The 16,509-nt window shown below is 45.1% G+C and overlaps 1 protein-coding gene and 1 pseudogene across 6 annotated transcripts in view; one reads left to right on the top strand and one right to left on the bottom strand.

The window, feature by feature from the left end:
- The window catches only part of MGAT5 (mannosyl (alpha-1,6-)-glycoprotein beta-1,6-N-acetyl-glucosaminyltransferase), a 301,985-nt gene extending 285,927 nt beyond the window's left edge, over positions 1-16,058 (bottom strand). For 3 of the 6 annotated variants that reach the window (XM_023527512.1, XM_023527508.1, XM_023527511.1), the window contains exon 1: positions 15,611-15,930. The gene's annotated coding sequence lies outside the window, so the exon portion shown is untranslated. The other 3 variants (XM_023527509.1, XM_023527513.1, XM_023527510.1) reach the window with 3 other exon arrangements.
- Positions 8,296-8,411, top strand: LOC111736066 (annotated as a pseudogene).
- Positions 16,059-16,509: the final 451 nt, after the last annotated feature.

Raw genomic sequence — 16,509 nt, forward strand, 5'->3', positions numbered from 1 at the left:
CCCCAAATCTACACCTTATTAGTAGGGGGGCCATACATCCCCATTTATGCCTGTTATCCTGGCATAATCATTTCTACTCCTTTTGGCTCTCAATTCAGGATTGTACTGAATTATATAGTCACCTTAAAATTATATGAGTCACTGCAGACAAGACATTTAACTTCTCCATAACTCAATTTCACATTTGTTCAATGAAAACAAAGGAATCTAACTTAGAGGGTTGTTGTTAGCATGGAATTAGACCGTACACCCAAGGCTTGGCTCCCAGGAGTGCCCAGTACTCCCCTGGACATTAGCTATGTGCTCAAGAGGTCCACTTTCTGGAAAAAGCGTTACTCTGTGTGCGAGGTCCTCACCTTTAACTATCAGTTTGAAGACAGGACCTGTATCACCTTCCATTGTGATGAGGTCAATAAACAGTAATGGGATCTACCTGTGTCCAGCAGCTACGCAATTAACTGTCATCCAACTGACCAGGAAATGAATCACTTGTGGATGTTTAAATGCCCATACTCTAGATCTTCTGGACTTTATTTCTTCTCTCCACAAAGGCAGGATTAAGATCAAAATTCACACCAAACAAAACTCTACAAAAAGTAGGTCAAAGTGAATATGGCTCAGAATGGGGGTTGGGGAAGGGCAGCCTTCTAACTGAGTGAAAACATCACCTTTCAGCAATGGATTTGCGAATTTCTTATTTTCTCAGGCCAAAAGAACTGGATCCAACGATAAGACGGTTTCTCTATAAAAGGTTGTGAGGTATTGCATTTTAAAAATTAGGCTGAACAGTACCTTATAGTCTTGCAAGTGAATCTGTAATAGCGATCAGCAGCTCAGGAAACCACATAATTTTGCCGCTCCCTTTTACAAAAGACGGAGATGCTGTCACTTCACTGATAAGCTTGTTAAACACATGCATGCATGTTCTCTTCAGTCTGACATGAGCAGTAACAATATCAGGTAATAGGGCTGCTTCTACAACCTTAAGGGAGTAACTTTTACTCACTGAGGAATTTGATCAATAACAAAACCCAAAGAAAAATGAAGGTTAAAATTTTGAAACTATTCAATTCCAATCTTCAGCATAGCTTTGAAACAAAAAATGAAAAAATATTATTCCCATTATTACTTATAAGGTTGTCCAAGGTATAAGAGTTGAATGCATGAAGATCCCTCTCCATGCTCAACTACTAAAGAATTAGAAAGGAAATGTTCAGCATTTCCAGCTTCTAAATATAGACTTAGAAGCTGTGAGAGGAAAAAGATGAGCATGGCAGCACAACAATGACTCTGTCTGGAGGATAGCAAGGAACAGTGCAGTGGGCTCTTCTATGGCAAACTCATTTCCTACCAACAGAAATTCCAGACACAGAAAAAGGCTAACGCCATTCCCAGAAATCCAGTTACAGCTGCGGCACAACACCCTCTAGATGGACTCACTGGGGAGCAAGGTAGCCACCAGGATCAAGTATACACCTATGGAGCTGTCTACTTCCACCCCAAACCCTAATTTCTGGGAAATGACCCTCCTCCAAGCCATATGGTAGCAGGAAAATACCCCTCAACCCCCACAGCCATCTGAGCAACATAGTTCTTGGGCAATGGGTACTTCTTAGAGTTGTGTAGTAATTATGTAACTTTGAAGTATACAAAGAAGAAAACAGAAAAGTTGGTCTGTATATGGGTAAATTTCCTTCAGAATGTCTGTGGTTTTTCCCCACTTGAAAAACTTAACTGGAAATCACACTTCTGTTTAGGATTCAGATAATCACTACATGTTGTCTTTAAATGCATCATGTACCCTGTTCTGATCAATACAGCCTTCCCGGAGGAACGTTCTGGCAAACTTGCCTTCTCATGTACAATAAAAGAATGAACCAAGGGGTGAATCAAGCTCGACTCTTTAATCAGATCTAAGAAGAAAATAAGACAATTGGAGATAAGCCCACACCCTTATCTGCAGTCTTGGGGAAAGGCCAAGACAGGAAGAGGTCAACTACCAATAAACAGAAGAGAAAGGGCAGCAGTGGGATGTGTAGTGTCCAGAGCACTCCAAAATTCTACTCTACGATTTCTGCAGTACTGACACCGGAGCAGATTGGTGAGGCTTATGGATCCCTTCTCAGGATTTTTTAAATGCGTAAATGAAATACATAGGATTACAGAGGAAGTCAATTATATTTAAAATTATCAAAATATTTTTAAAATTATAATATAATAACATATGCTTATTAATGCATTAAATGACACTATTTAGCAGCAGGTATAATTACCACCATAATCTCAAAATCATAATGAGTACTGACATTGGTGATAAGGTGACAGATAACAGTTACAAACACACTAACCTGACTGTCATTGTGGCCAATATTCAAAAGTTAAGGAATTGCTCAATTTTGGTTAGAGGTCAGTGAAACTCAGATGTAACATTTTCCCATGCAAGCTCACAGATTCCCTTGAAGCCCTAGAAAGCGGTACATATAAAACTTGTGTGATAATCTGATTTCATTGCCCACTGCTAAGGCTTTTCCAGAATGATGAGGAGACCCACGACCTGGCCTTGGTCCAGCAGGAGCCATAAAGCACATATATGGGAAGGGAAAGGGTATGAAGCATGAGGCCAATATCTCTCTTCCTTTGTTCTGTCAGCTGCACCCCATGCATGGGCTACAGTTTTTTTTTATTTTTAAATGTTTAGTGTTAAGAGTATTTAAATCAGTTGAATTATTAGGCTGGGGGAAAATAACTTTAAGTCACTCCCCCTAGCACTGTGTTCGAAATTCTACAAGCCCCAAAGTCCAAAGCTTACAGCAAACTTCTAACACTCTTTTACTATCTGAAATCAAATTCTTGGATAACCTTCCTAAGCACAATTTCAAACATATATATTTATTGCCCTAAGAGTAATATAAATAAGAATAAAAGGAAAATATTTATAATATACCTAACATGCATTTCAATATGCAGTTCATTGGGCAAGGCTAACCTAGAAGATATAATGGGGTCATTAGGTGCTTGTACTTTAATGTAAAATCAAAAAAATGGGGCAGGTACAAATGTGGACTGATAGATTACATGATGATGCCATGGGTGGTGTGATTTTTCAAAATGACAAACACCTTGACAAATTTTCCAAAACAAAGCACAATCTTTCTTCATCGACTGATAAAATCAATGCTTACTTCAAACGTCCAAAATAATCTTCACGTGTTAAGTTAGGTCTCTAGGTTCAAGTAATAAACAGGTTTTGTTTTTTTCATCCATGATCATCTCACAGTAAAACACAGTATACATACTGGGGTGTAAGACTGTTCTGCCTATCATAGATAATTAGCATCCCTGGTCCTCACCCAATAAATGCTAGTAGCAGCCGTCAATCACGGACCACCACGACTGCTCCATAAATTTCTAAAATGCCCTCTTAAGACTCCCAGAGCTAGCCAAAGTCCACTTTGCAGTTCCCTCACTCTGCCCACCTCTGGGTGATATCAAATCAAGCTGGGCCACTGAGGGAACACTCCCCAGGAAACTGGAAGTGGCATTACAAGAGCAAGATCACTCTTCCTGGGTGGCTTCCCCAGGAACAAGTGCCCTTCCCCAGAGTTCTGCCCTTTGGGACAAAAAAAAAAAAAGGCAGAGAGGAGAATGCAGCAGCCAGGCAGAAGGAGGAGAGGAAGCAAAGGGGGTTGCTGGGGTTCCCAGAGTCTCAAGCCCAGGCTGCAGACGGCTTCTGGCTCCTGCTCTTGTAGCCCTAACGTGAATTCTCACCTTTTGCTGAAGCAAGCTCCAGCAGGTTTCCGTTGCTAGCACCCAGAAGAGTCTTTATTAATTACATGTGTCCAACTACCTGCAGGGATGGCCGCCCACGTAAACTAAATGAGGCAGTTAACATCGAAAATGCTCAGGAGTGACCTTCAGCGGCGGCCGCCATTGAGGAGCAGCAGCCGTGGCTCTCCGCTACCCCACGGCCATGGGTCTCGGCGAGGATCACGAGGTGACCAAGAACGTGAGCAAGAACGTGAGCAAGAGCGTGAGCAAGAGCGTGAGCAAGCGCGGGCACAACCGCGGCGGGCGCCTCCCCAAGCGCACCAAGTTCCTGCGAGATGTGATGAGGGTGGTGTGCAGCTTTGCCCCGTAAGAGCGGCAAGCCATGGTGCCACCCAAGGTCTCTAGGACAAGTGGACCCTTAAGTTCATCAAGAAAAGGGTGGGGACACATCGCACCAAGAGGAAGAGAGAGGAGCTGAGCAATGTCTTTACAGCCATGAGGACGGCAGCAGCCAAGGACTGAGCCCCAACCCTTGTGTGTGTAATAACGCCTTTCGGAAAAAAAATTAAAAAACTCGGGAGAGTCTATTCTGATGTCAAAGAACCCACCTTATTTGAGGACATTTCTCAGATTTTACCTAAGCTCTTCATGGTGTACCTGAAGCCCATTTATTTTGATTCTGTTCTCACTGCCAATAAATAAATGGGCCAGTGACCATTCTTCACCTGGCATTTCAGATTCTAGAAAGACATATCCAGATCATTCTGAAGCCTTTTCTGCCTCAGCTCCTTCTCATCAATCTCATTATCCACAACACATAAATAACGATGTCATCCTTTCTTGACAGGCTTGGAAAATTTAGGTATCAGAGAAATATGGGCTTTGAGGCCCCAAATAGGTCTGAGTGAAAAAATAATTTTTTCCCCGCCAAATTCCTTCCAACCCCTGAAGTCCATGATTTAATGTCTCTAAATCTTATTATGCTCAGAAATAATGCCACCCTAATTCAGAAAGGTGGCAATAGGGACCGGATGCCAGAAAGGTGTTCTAAAGGAAGCGTAGCTCACTGTTTCTCTACCTCTTCCACTAATGGACTCCATTATTACACAAAAAAGGCACTGCTGGAATCTAATGAATAAATAACTAGCACTTGAATGGAATTTGTGTCCATATTAATTCCAGCTAGTTTCCACAAGAGAGCCTCATTTAAATTAGAAAAAGAGGAGGGGGGCATAGTAATACTTGTAATAGAACATTTTAGAACTGCTTGAAAAGTTTCCTATATAAGCCAAACAGGTATAACATTAAATAACAAAAACTTAATGGTTGAAGTAAAGTAAACAGAAAACAAAGTTTGAGTCTCACACAGGAAAAGGGATGGTTTTCACATCTGCCAGGTTTGTTTGGTGTAATTTCCTCTGGAGTATCAGGTGAATTGAAGGTAACGCGAACAGTGTCTTCTAAATGGAGGGTTGCAACTAAATGATGGGTTATGAAATCAATTCAGTGCAAGGGTCAGAAAACTTTCTTCAAAAGTCAGATAGTAAGTGCTTTAGGCTATGTGTAGGCCAAGTAATCTCTGTCACAACTACTCAACTCTGCCACTCTGTAACTTGAAAGCAGCCATAAACAATACATGAAGAAACGGGAACAAGTGGCTGTGTTCTGATAAAAGTTCATTTACAAAATGGGCAGCAGGTATAGTGCTGACTCCTGATCAGCAGTTTTTAAGTACATGAAATAGAATAGAAAACATCAGAGGACATTAAAGGTAGACAGGTAGGCACTGTTTCATGAACTTTTCTTGCTGATCTATACATGTATGTATATGTGAGTTCTGAGTCAATTCCCTATTGCAGGCCAAAAGCCACCATATTAAAAATAATACATAGTTTGAGAAGGAAAAACAAGTCTGCTTCTGACTGAAATTGTAAGAATTTAGAAGGCTTTCATGTTAAGAAAAAAAGGGGGAGGTAGATATAACGGGCAAGTTCTTGAGCCTATAGTATAATCTTGAGAGAACATTAAAAAATATGTTAAATTTTTTAAAAGTAATATTTAGTTACAAGTAGTTCAGAATGGTCTTCAAAAGGACACTACAAATATTTCTTATGCTATTCAAATATCTGACATGAGCTCTGTATCAGTTAGCAATGGCCATATAACAAATCTCTCCAGAACTAAGTGGCTTAAAACAACCATTAATTATTTGCATGACTCTACAGGTAAGCTGGGTGGTTCTAGTGATCTATGACAGGCTTAACCGACCTTGGCAATAAATGTTCAGGAGACTTCATGCAGCGGGCAGTTTAGCTGGGGGCTGGCGGATCTCAAATGTCTTTAGCTGATACAACCTGGCTCCTCCTCAAGTGTCTAGACCTTTCCATTAGGCTAGTTCGGGCATGTTCTCATGGAGGTGACAGGGATCTGAGAGAGCAAGCCCAGCTATGTAAAAGGCAAACATGTAAGCTCTTCTAAACTGTTTATAAGGCATTCGCTAACACCCCACTTGCCAAAGTTGGTCACATGGCCAATATCATTGGTTGGGGAGGGAAGGGAAGGGGCCCACAATGTTACAAGGCAAAGAGTGTGGATACAGGGAGGCCACTAATCAGGGCCACTAGTGCAAGCCATCCACCATAGGCGGTATTTATTGTTTGACGTCACCTCAGCAGAAGTGGAGAGATTTAACATTAGTCTTAGTTTTCCCATTATCATTTCTCATTTTGTTTTTCCATTATCACTTCTGAGGCAGGAAGGCAGAGAAAAGAACACAGGCTTTGGAATCAATGAGATCCACTTTTGTACTCTGACTCCACCACTTCTGGCTACATGACCATGAGCAAGTTTCCTCTGCACCTCAGCTTCCTCACTGTGATAGCAGGGCCGCCAGCAATTTCATAAGCTGGAACATGTAAACATGCGTAGCTCAATGTCTAGCCACGGCGAAACTCAAATCTTAAATACTGTGTTTTGCAAATGATTGATTTGAATATTCACTAGTCCCTCCAGAGCCACTGATTTTACAACCACGGATTCAACCAACCACGGATCAAAAATATTTTTTGAAAAACCCTCTAAAGTTCCAAAAAGCAAAACTAGAACTTGCCACACACCGAGCACTGCACTGAATCCGCACAAATGAAGTGACATGTGGGCGGGCATACCCTGCTGTAGCCTATGTGCAAATAGGTGTTATATGGAAACACTTCACCATTTTAGAGAAAGGACTTGAGCTGCTATCTGGTAGAGGTCCCGGAATCAATGCCCTGGTGGACACCAAGGGACAACTGTATTCAAAAATATGAAAAAGAAGGAAACAGGCAAATTTCCTATGACAGTAAAGTTTCTCAACAGAAAGAAAATGTTCCTATACATAAAGAGTTTTAAAAAATACCATTTCTTTACAAAAAGTTCTGAGGACTGCAGTAGGTAGATAAATGGCCCCCCAAAGATGTTCACTTCCTAATCTTTGGAACCAGTGAATATGTTACCTTACAGGACAGGTGTGATTAAGTTTAAGGACCTTGAGATGAGATTATCCTGGATTATCTGGTGGGCCCAATCTAATCACATAATCCTTAAAATCAGAGAACCTTTCCCAGTTGTGGTCAGAGAGTCAGCCTAATGCAGAGGGACAAGAACTCAGCTCAACATTGCTGCTTTTGACATTGGAGGAAGGGGGCACAGCCTGTGAATGTGGGTGGCCTCTAAAAGTTGGAAAGGCAAGGAAATGGATTCTCCCCTAGAGCTTCCAAAAGGAATGGACGCCTTGATCTTAGCCAGTGAGACCTATGTTGGACCTCTGACGTACAAAATTACTTTTTCCAATTTTGTGTTGTTTGAAGCCACTAAGTCTGTAGTTACTTGTTACAGCAATAACAGAAGTACTATGTAATCTTATACCTTTATACTAAAAGCTGACAATGAGGAAATAAAAGTCTCTCTTGAAGCCACAAGACTGAGATAAAGAAAGTCTGAAACTTGGAGAAAACGAGTCAGGCATGGCATGAAAAATGGAAAGCTGTACCTGATTCTGGTTATAGGGGCAATTAGAGAAAAGGCATTATGACGGAATGAGCAACTTATTATCCTGGAAAACCTTTATTGTAGTCTATAGGAAAGTACAATAAAATCATTATCCATACACTCACCAAGCATATACTAGAGGAAAAGCCATATTAACAAAACTGTTCCACAGACACCTTTTTAGAGACTTAATTTAACTGATGACTACTCCAGGTCTATAGCTCCCACTCCTTTTTATAGATAAAATGAAAGTAAGGTAATAAGCCCTGTATGTGAAAATGGACACACACACATACACACTCGTTCACTAATACACACAAAATCCCAATTTGTTGAGCTTTATAATCTCATGAATTATGTGCATGGTGAGGGAGAAACAATGTTTACAAAAGGTCCACTGATTTAAAAAAAAAAAACAACAGGATGTAGTTTCATAGTCTAGCAGTCAGGACATCTGTTTTACATGCAGATGGTACTGGGTTCGCGCCACGGTCCATGGTCTACGGCCCTGCCACCCTGAACAAGCCCGATGTCTGATCTCGGTAGCTAAGCAGGGTCAGGCCTGGTTAGTATTTGGATGGGAGACCACCTAGGAAGACCAGGTGCTGTAGGCATAAATAATAATAAATAATAAAATAAATAAATAATAAAAATAACAGTACTCTAAACAGACAAAACTAAACAGGACCTCAAAACTAGGAACACACCTAAGAATACTCTTAAGGACAGATCAAAGAAGCTAGAGTTGATGAGTGTGCTTAGCGCAGCCAAGAAGATACACTAGTAGAATCCCACAGATGAAGGAGAAGCTAAAATGCCTCATCTGACAGACGAGAAACTGGAATCACAGAGCACTGAACTGACCTGCATGAACACAGCCAACTAACTGCAGAGAGGCCTTAACTGGCATTGTCAGAGTTTATGACTCTGATGACACACTGCCCAGCTGATCTTGTGACTCAATGTCAGGCCCCATACAAGGCAACTGGAGCTTCCAGTTGTGCCTACTAGAGCTCTATACTCCTTTCTGAGAAACCCTTGGGGCCAGATGTATTTTTTTTTTAACCAACCTGAGAAAAAAACTTTCCCTTTCTGGAACTCACTGGCCATCGGAATAGCAAATAAGGAATGGTGAACTTTTAGAATAAAGCTGATGACATTTACCAAGAGAATTACATTTATGCATACTAAATAATGTACAGTGAAAGGTTATCCATAGAACAGTGTCATCTTTATTCTTAACAAGCACAATAGTTAGAAATCACATAAGGGAAGGAGGGGAAAATGTACCATTTTTCAGTCACTACAGCTGAGAACTTTCTCAAAGAGAGAAGGCCATCCTGATAGGCAGTAGGGCTTGAAGCTGTGTGGGCAAAGGTCTCACAGAACACTGGAGGCTCCTCACATGAGGAACATTATTGGGGAGGGGGATGGAGAAAAAGTGCCTCTTTCCCTCCAAATCCCCACTTGGTGCTGACTCTAACCTTGGTGACTCTGAAAGATTGCAAGAGAGGGTAAGGGAAGTATATCAAACAGAAATACTAAGAAAAGTAACAGAAAAACAGAAAGATCATACTTAGCATGAGGCAGAGATTATGCTTTCCTAAACAAGATGCATGAGAGAAAGAATTGGTCATTTAGGAAACTCCTCATTGGCATGGACACCAGTAAATAAAAAAAGGTCAGTTTTGAAAATAATGGATGGTTAAAAAAAAAAAAAAACAGCTGCAAGGAGGTTGATATCAGTCTCCTTGTGCTTTTGAAGTAGTTGTTTCACAGTGAAGCTGGAGGTACGTAAACAGAATGTGGCACAGCTTCTGGCAGTGTAAATCCTTAGCCACTTTCCCCAGGTGACCACAGCACTTCAAGAGCCTGGTCATCTTCTGCTTAGAATCTCAATTTCTCAAGGGAAAAAATAGCTTCACTAAGGGAAGCAGGTTATTTCTGGGCTGAGAAGTAGGAAGCAAGTCTTTTTATTTCTAAATATACAAAAATAAACATCCCCAAACATTGTGACAATAGAAGACTAGTTCTTCATAGATAAGCATTTCAATTGTCTACTAAAGAGTGTCTGCCAGCAAAGGCAAAAACAACGTTTTGAGTTTTTCTTCAATATTTTTCCTTTTTTCAATAAGGGAATTTTATTTCCTTATTTTACACCTCTTTTGCCACACAAAAGGATTAAACAGTGTTAGGACTGAACAGAGTTCTGGAGCTCATTCAATCCCCCCTTACTTTTCAATTTAAGAACTGAAGCCCACAGTGGTCATATGAGCTGAATGAATGTGTTCTTCATTTGCCTATTGCCTTACAATTGAACTTGACTCTTCTGTGTGGGCCCTGACCAGGCCTCAACTTTAAACTTCTTGAGCAGCTAAGGACTACTTATTAACCAGAAACTTTCAGAATCAGGAATAGGTGAGAGCACTGATGGGCCTGATGCAATCCTAGTTATATGAAAGGAATAAAATGAAAGGAAATGGTGCTCATTGTCTGTCCAAAAGGAAAATTCCACTAAGTACAATGATCCCGGTGGTCAGGGAAATATTTGCAGGGCCTCAGCAATCTTCGCAGGATCTACAGATTCCGTGGGAATGTCCTTATCAGCCCTTTATTGGAACTGTTAAGGAATAGGCCTGATGCCTCTGCCAGGTCACACCTTGCCCACCCCATGCTCTTAAAGAGTGAAAATCAATGCTGAGAGGGACCATAAGCCTTAAAACAGATAGAGAGGGAAGAAGGGACAAAGGGAGAATTTATATGAGAATTTCAAAGTGAAACATAAAGATCCCAGACTGCGTTCTTAAGATGTCAAACTTAAAAGGTGACATGAGAAAGGGAACACCTCACTTAAAGGTAAATGAGTTGCTTAGATTCTCCCACTTTGCGAGAATGAAGGAACCTGGACACACCTGCTTGCTCCCCAGTAGATTCCAAGGTTAAGGCAGGTGTGAGCGTACAGAAGGTTCTAGGAATGGGGGGGACAGATGCCAAATGACCATCACATTCTCATCTTGGATCATCTCTATAAACGAAGCAGGCACACATCTGTTATCAGCTGTTATGAATTGTTCTTACAGAACCAAAGGTCAGAAAGAAGGTGCTGGCTAGTACAGGGTGAGGTTCCTAGCCTTAACAACCAAGCATATTCCAGTTAATATGGGCCCTGGACCTCGACCTCCTGGGTTTGAATCCTCACCCTGCCACGTGCTTGCTGTGTGTGACCTTAGCCAGGTTTCATAAGCTCCTAAAGTCTCAGTCTCCCTATGTAAAACTGGGAATAACATTACTATCTACCTCAGTGTTGCAGTGAGGAGTAAATGAAATGAAAAAGAAGCATTTGCAATCATGTCAATTACAAGATATGGTTTTTTTTCATCACCATCTCTCCTATTTTCTTGCCCACTTGTTAACATTTCTCCACCAAGACATGTTATCTTTACGTTGACAACCAACACAACACAAACCCATGGGTAGACTGAGACATGAAAGAGATCCAAAACTATTATAGTGGAAGACTGTGCTGTGTAGGATACTTACAAAAAGCAGCTTACCATCAGAACAGGACTTATAAGCTGTCTCTGCTAAGAAGTATAACACTAAGGAGTGGTGTTTAGACAGGAGCAGGTGGGCGGCAAACATTCCCTCAAAGGCCAGCCACGAAAAACTCAGAGGGATGCAAATAAGTGAGGCTGACATTATTACAGGGATAATCTTGAAGGGCTTTTATTTTTAAGTAATTAAATTGCAAACACCAAAACTTAACTCTTATAAGTGCCAAGTACTTGGATAACCCCATTCCTGAGTTCATGGACAACAGAGTGGAGAAATATTGCTTAGCCATCCTAGATAACCAACCGCCCCAGGTGGGGCCAAGATCCAGCAGGCATAAACAAAGGCAGGTTTGGCAGTGGGAGTGCCAGTTTACAGGGTGAATGGCTCCCACCGAACCCAGCCATGAGAGCTTCTCCCTCTATCCTCTCCCGATTGTTTTCAAGGACAAAGGGCTCAATAGGAAGGCCCGTTTTCTTTCCAGAAGGTTACAGTGATCAGACAAGAGACCTGTGGGATTTTGAAGAAACAAAGTGATTTATGTAACCCCTCCCACACAAACATACGACCTTTCAAATGTGACAGAGTCTGGGAAGGACACATTGTGGCAACGAAAAACAAATAAATAAAACAGCTCAAGTGGGCAAACATAGCTCAAGTTCCAACTCTTCCAGTTGAAAACATAGTTACAGTACTCAGGCCCCTGGGACCCACCTTGGCAGCTTTCCAAGAGCTATTAGTTTGCATTAACACACCGAAAGAGAAGGTCAGATAAATTAAAAGTGAGAAGGTAATTTTCAAGGACATCTTTATACCCAGCACCAGCACAGAGTGTGGCTCATGGTGGCTGCCCAATAAACACTCCATAAGTATACCTGCAGCTGGCACAGGGGTCACCACAACTGCGCTCAGATTTTTGATGGTGACCCAGGATGCAAGAGAGCACAGAGACATGGCTTAGATTAAAACCTTTAAGAGGATGGGGTTGGGGGCATCTTTACTTAATTTCAAACAGAAATTTAAAAGTATGGCCCTCTTCTGGCTATTAAGAGGGACTTCAAAAGCAATTACAAACTTTAAAGGCAACCTAGTAAAACTTGCGCTGACAAGTACCAATTTATTTCTGACTCAAACCTCTCAACTGTCACCCACATGGCACTCTCCCCCAAATATAAATTTATTTCCTCTCTCTTTAAGTACCTGGATTCTGGAACACATATACCTTTATTCAGCCAAAATTATCTGTTAACTGTTCACCTGACACCAGGCTTCTTCCCCAAACTTTGACATCCACCATAAAAGACCCCCAGAGCAATTCTCCTGATAGTACATGCTTTCCTGAGACCTACTATAATAACATCAACATAGAATACCATCACCAACCACTGCCTCACCTTCCTAGAGCCAGGAGGCCAAGAAGACACACAAGGAAGGAATAAAAATGAGTCCCCACTGCTCCTGGGAAGGAGCAGAGTAACTACCTGCCTGGATGACCCAAGTCTTATGAATGACTGTTCTTCGTAATTCTCTAGACACCTCTGTAGGTAAGACAGCTCACTGCCAAAATCAACCTGAGAGTAACTACGTAGGGACTTAGACCCCAAGCCATGCAGAGCATTAGGAAAAGTCAGGCCAAATGTCAAGGTGACATCTAGAAGAGATCCGGAAGAGCCACACTTCTCAGGGGAGGAGCCAAAGGCCTCCCGCTGGGCTAGGATCATGGGGGACTCTGGCATTTCAATGTTTTAGGAGGCCAGTTGGAGAGAAGGCTGGTTGGTTATTTTTAAACTGACAAAACTGAATGAAAAGGGAAAAAAATTGAATTCCTCTGATCTCCCGAGGTCCCTTCCAGCTCCAAGATGCTACCAAAGAACACAGCATATGCACATACATATGCCCATGCTTCTTTATAAAAACCTATATGGATGTGTGACTATATATAAATGTGTACTGTATTCACACTTCCAAACACAAAGCACTTGAAATGCACACTCCTGAGGAGATGCAAAAGCCCATGAGCTGCTTTGCAGCATTAGCTGGAACACACAGATGCCACTGGCAGATCTGGGTGAGCCCTCTAGCCCTGCTGCCACTGCAGTCCGCTTTAAAACCAACTGGCACCACTTGTGCAGCTGTAAGCCTTGCAAAGCCCCAACCAGGACTGAAGACTCCTTTCTCCTAGTGCCTCTAGTCACAAGTATCCCAGACCCAGCAAGGCAGGCTAGAACAAAGGAGATGAAAGGAAAAGCCCAAACCTTATGTCCAGACACCCAGCTCTGTCAGAATCTGGTGTCAGGCAGAGGGGCTTCCTTCTCCTCTTCTCCCAGTCCCTAAAAGGGGCAAACTCCTTCCCCCTCCTCAATAACCACGTTTTTCAGGGCCTCTCCACTTCAGGCTGACTACACAGACATCAAGTTGGTAACTGGAGAAAACTAAAAAGGCCTCTAGAGAGGAGAGCTTAGCTCTAATCCTAACAGCCAAAAAATTAGAGGGTGCTTAACTCAGTCCTGAATAATAACAACAAAAAGAGTTTGTAAGAAAAGAGGAAGTGGGGATGAAAATGCATTTTATCAAGACAGATCTGTGATGGTTCGCCCATCATGAAAAATGTTTTGTGATTTTTCTCGAATCAAACACAAAGGAGTTCTGATAATGGGTCAGGCTTAGGGTGTGAGTGACACAGTGGCTAAAAGGGGGGGAGGGGAGCTAGGAGTAAAACCATCCAAGTTGCTCAGGTCCTGACAATGAACGGGGGCGGGGAGCACCATCTTAGCACTTGCCTCTAGAATGAGATCCTGCCTCTAACACTTAAATTTGAGTGTTTACAAGTGCAGTGTTTCCATCCCACCTGAATCCCACACAAACCTCAGCTTTCTCCTCCCCAGTTTCACAGCCTCGTAAGTGCCCAACCTTTCCTAGCTGGACTGCCAGAGCCAGGTGCAGACAGCGGCTTCGGACCTGGGCCGCGCCTGGCAGTAAGTGCCAGGAGTATCCGGCCCTAGACCTGGCCTCGGGCATTTCTTAAAACCAATGCATCGCCTGGTTCTGGCATCTCCCAGGCATCGAACACCCTGTCGGCACTCCAACTGAGGCTGGACAATGAAAAGCAACACCTCTTCCCTCTACGGCGCAGTAGCTACGAAACCACGGCTTTGTGTGTGACAGCGAGTGTGTGCGCCAACGTCCCCGCGCTCACACACCCCCTTCCACCCAGTCTGCTCACCGCGCGGGGTCCGTGCGCCTGGCAAGCGCACGGCGAGCAGGTACACCCCGCAGGCGGCCGCACCGCCAGGCCTCCGGCCACGCGGCCTCGGACCTGGCCTTGGGGAGAGGAAAATGACATCCACGCCTCCGTTCTCAGTCGTGGAGGCTGCCGGCGAGAGAAGCTTCTGGGGTCGAGCAAAGGCAAGGCAGGGAACGAGGACGGGGACACCAATGGGCGACAGGCGGGGGCCGCGCCCCCGACTCGCGCGCCCCGCCACCCCCAACTTTGTGAGCCCCGGGCGGGGAGGGGGCCTGGCGGCTCGCGACTCGGCAGGAAGTTCCCAAGGCCGCACTGAGCATGCTCTCGGGGAGTGTGTGCGCGGGTGTGGGCTCTGCGCTCCCCGCAGCCTCTCCCGCCAGGCAGCTTGGCAGAGCTCGCTGGCGGGATCGCGGGCCGCCGGCCATCCCCCAGAGGTGGGGACACCGCTGGACTTCCCTGGTCCCCCGGACCAGAGCGCCCGCTCGCCGCATCCCTCTTCCCCAGGGCTCCGGGGCCATCCTCTCCCTTCATTTTCCTCCCCACTGGCCGGTGGCTGAGCCCACTCTGTGTGCCCAGGTCGGGAAGAGCCCGAGTCTGGCCCACACCCGCAACGTGATCCCATCAAGACTCCTCCGCGGTGTGAGCACCCATCTTCCATCCCTGGCCGCTCGCCTCTAGCCCGCATAACCAAAGCCTCTTCCGGACAGTCCCTTGAAAAGCCCGCAAGCCCTCTCCCCGAGTCCAGGGGGCCTGCAGCCTCCCCTAGGGAGGGGCTGCCCCAGGCAGGTGGGCGCCTCAAGGCGCGTCCTCCGCTGCACTCCCAGGTCCTGCAAAGCTGCCGCGGCCGGGACACCCACGCCGAGGGGCGGCGGGCGGAAGCCCCTGGCTGCGCCGCTCTAGGTGCTGGCTCTCCCCGCCCGCGCTTAGCTCCCCGCGCCCGCCGTGGTCCGCTCTCCGTGCATCTTCCCGCCCGGATGGCGGGCTTCGACCCGATCGCTCCGACTCAGTGGCTCTCACCTCCTTGGTGGGCAGCAGCAGCCAGGAGTGCCCTCCAGCCACCGTCCCCGCGGGGCCCACGGCGTAGCGGGCCACGGAGTCGCGGCGCCCCGAGCCTGCGGCGCGACTACCTGGGCTGGATCGCGCCCGGGGCCGCCGCGGCTGCCGCGGGAGCCGCAGGGCCGCCGCCGAGCTGGCCGCGGCAGGGACGGTCTGCAAACTCCCAGCTCTGGCGGGGCCGCGCGCGGCGCGTCCACACTCGGCCCGGACGCGGCAGAGACACTCCTCGGGTGCTCAGCCGACCACGGTTAGGAGTCTGTCCGCAATTTCTTCCAACCCTCCCTTACCCGACCTCTCCAACTTCTCACCGCTTCTCGTCTCGCGACTCTGGAAGGCAGGGATTCTGGCCAGGAACATTCAGCAAACTCCCCGCCCTTCCCGGCGGAGCGCTCAGCCAATTCCGAACACCCCAGCCACTAAGGGACCGTCTGCAAATTACCAACCTTGTCGGAGAGGACTTCTAACCTCTCAATTCCGCAGCCCAAAGGGAGAAAGGAGCGAGGGAGACATAAATAACACTCTAGCAAGGTCAGGGGCAGTGTGCAAATGCTGATATGACACTGCATCCTCCAAAGTGGTGCAGTTCAAGCCTCTAAGCACCGGGGCTCTTTCGGCAGTGAAACCCTGTGAGGGAAGACTGGGGACTCAATCATCTACCGGTGCAAGCAACTTTAATAAATGCCCTGAGCCTCAGTTTCCACCCTCGTAGAATGGATTATATGAAGCAGTATGAGTTTCTGCCACTTGGTTTTTATGACCTTGGGCAAGCCAGTTAATTATGTGAATTTGGCTCCTTTATCTATGAGCACAATAAATGCTGCTTTGTGACTATTTTGAGGATGAAATAAAATATATATACT

This window comes from Pteropus vampyrus, unplaced genomic scaffold (assembly GCF_000151845.1).
Source record: "Pteropus vampyrus isolate Shadow unplaced genomic scaffold, Pvam_2.0 Scaffold17, whole genome shotgun sequence".
Taxonomy (NCBI): Eukaryota; Metazoa; Chordata; class Mammalia; order Chiroptera; family Pteropodidae; genus Pteropus; species Pteropus vampyrus.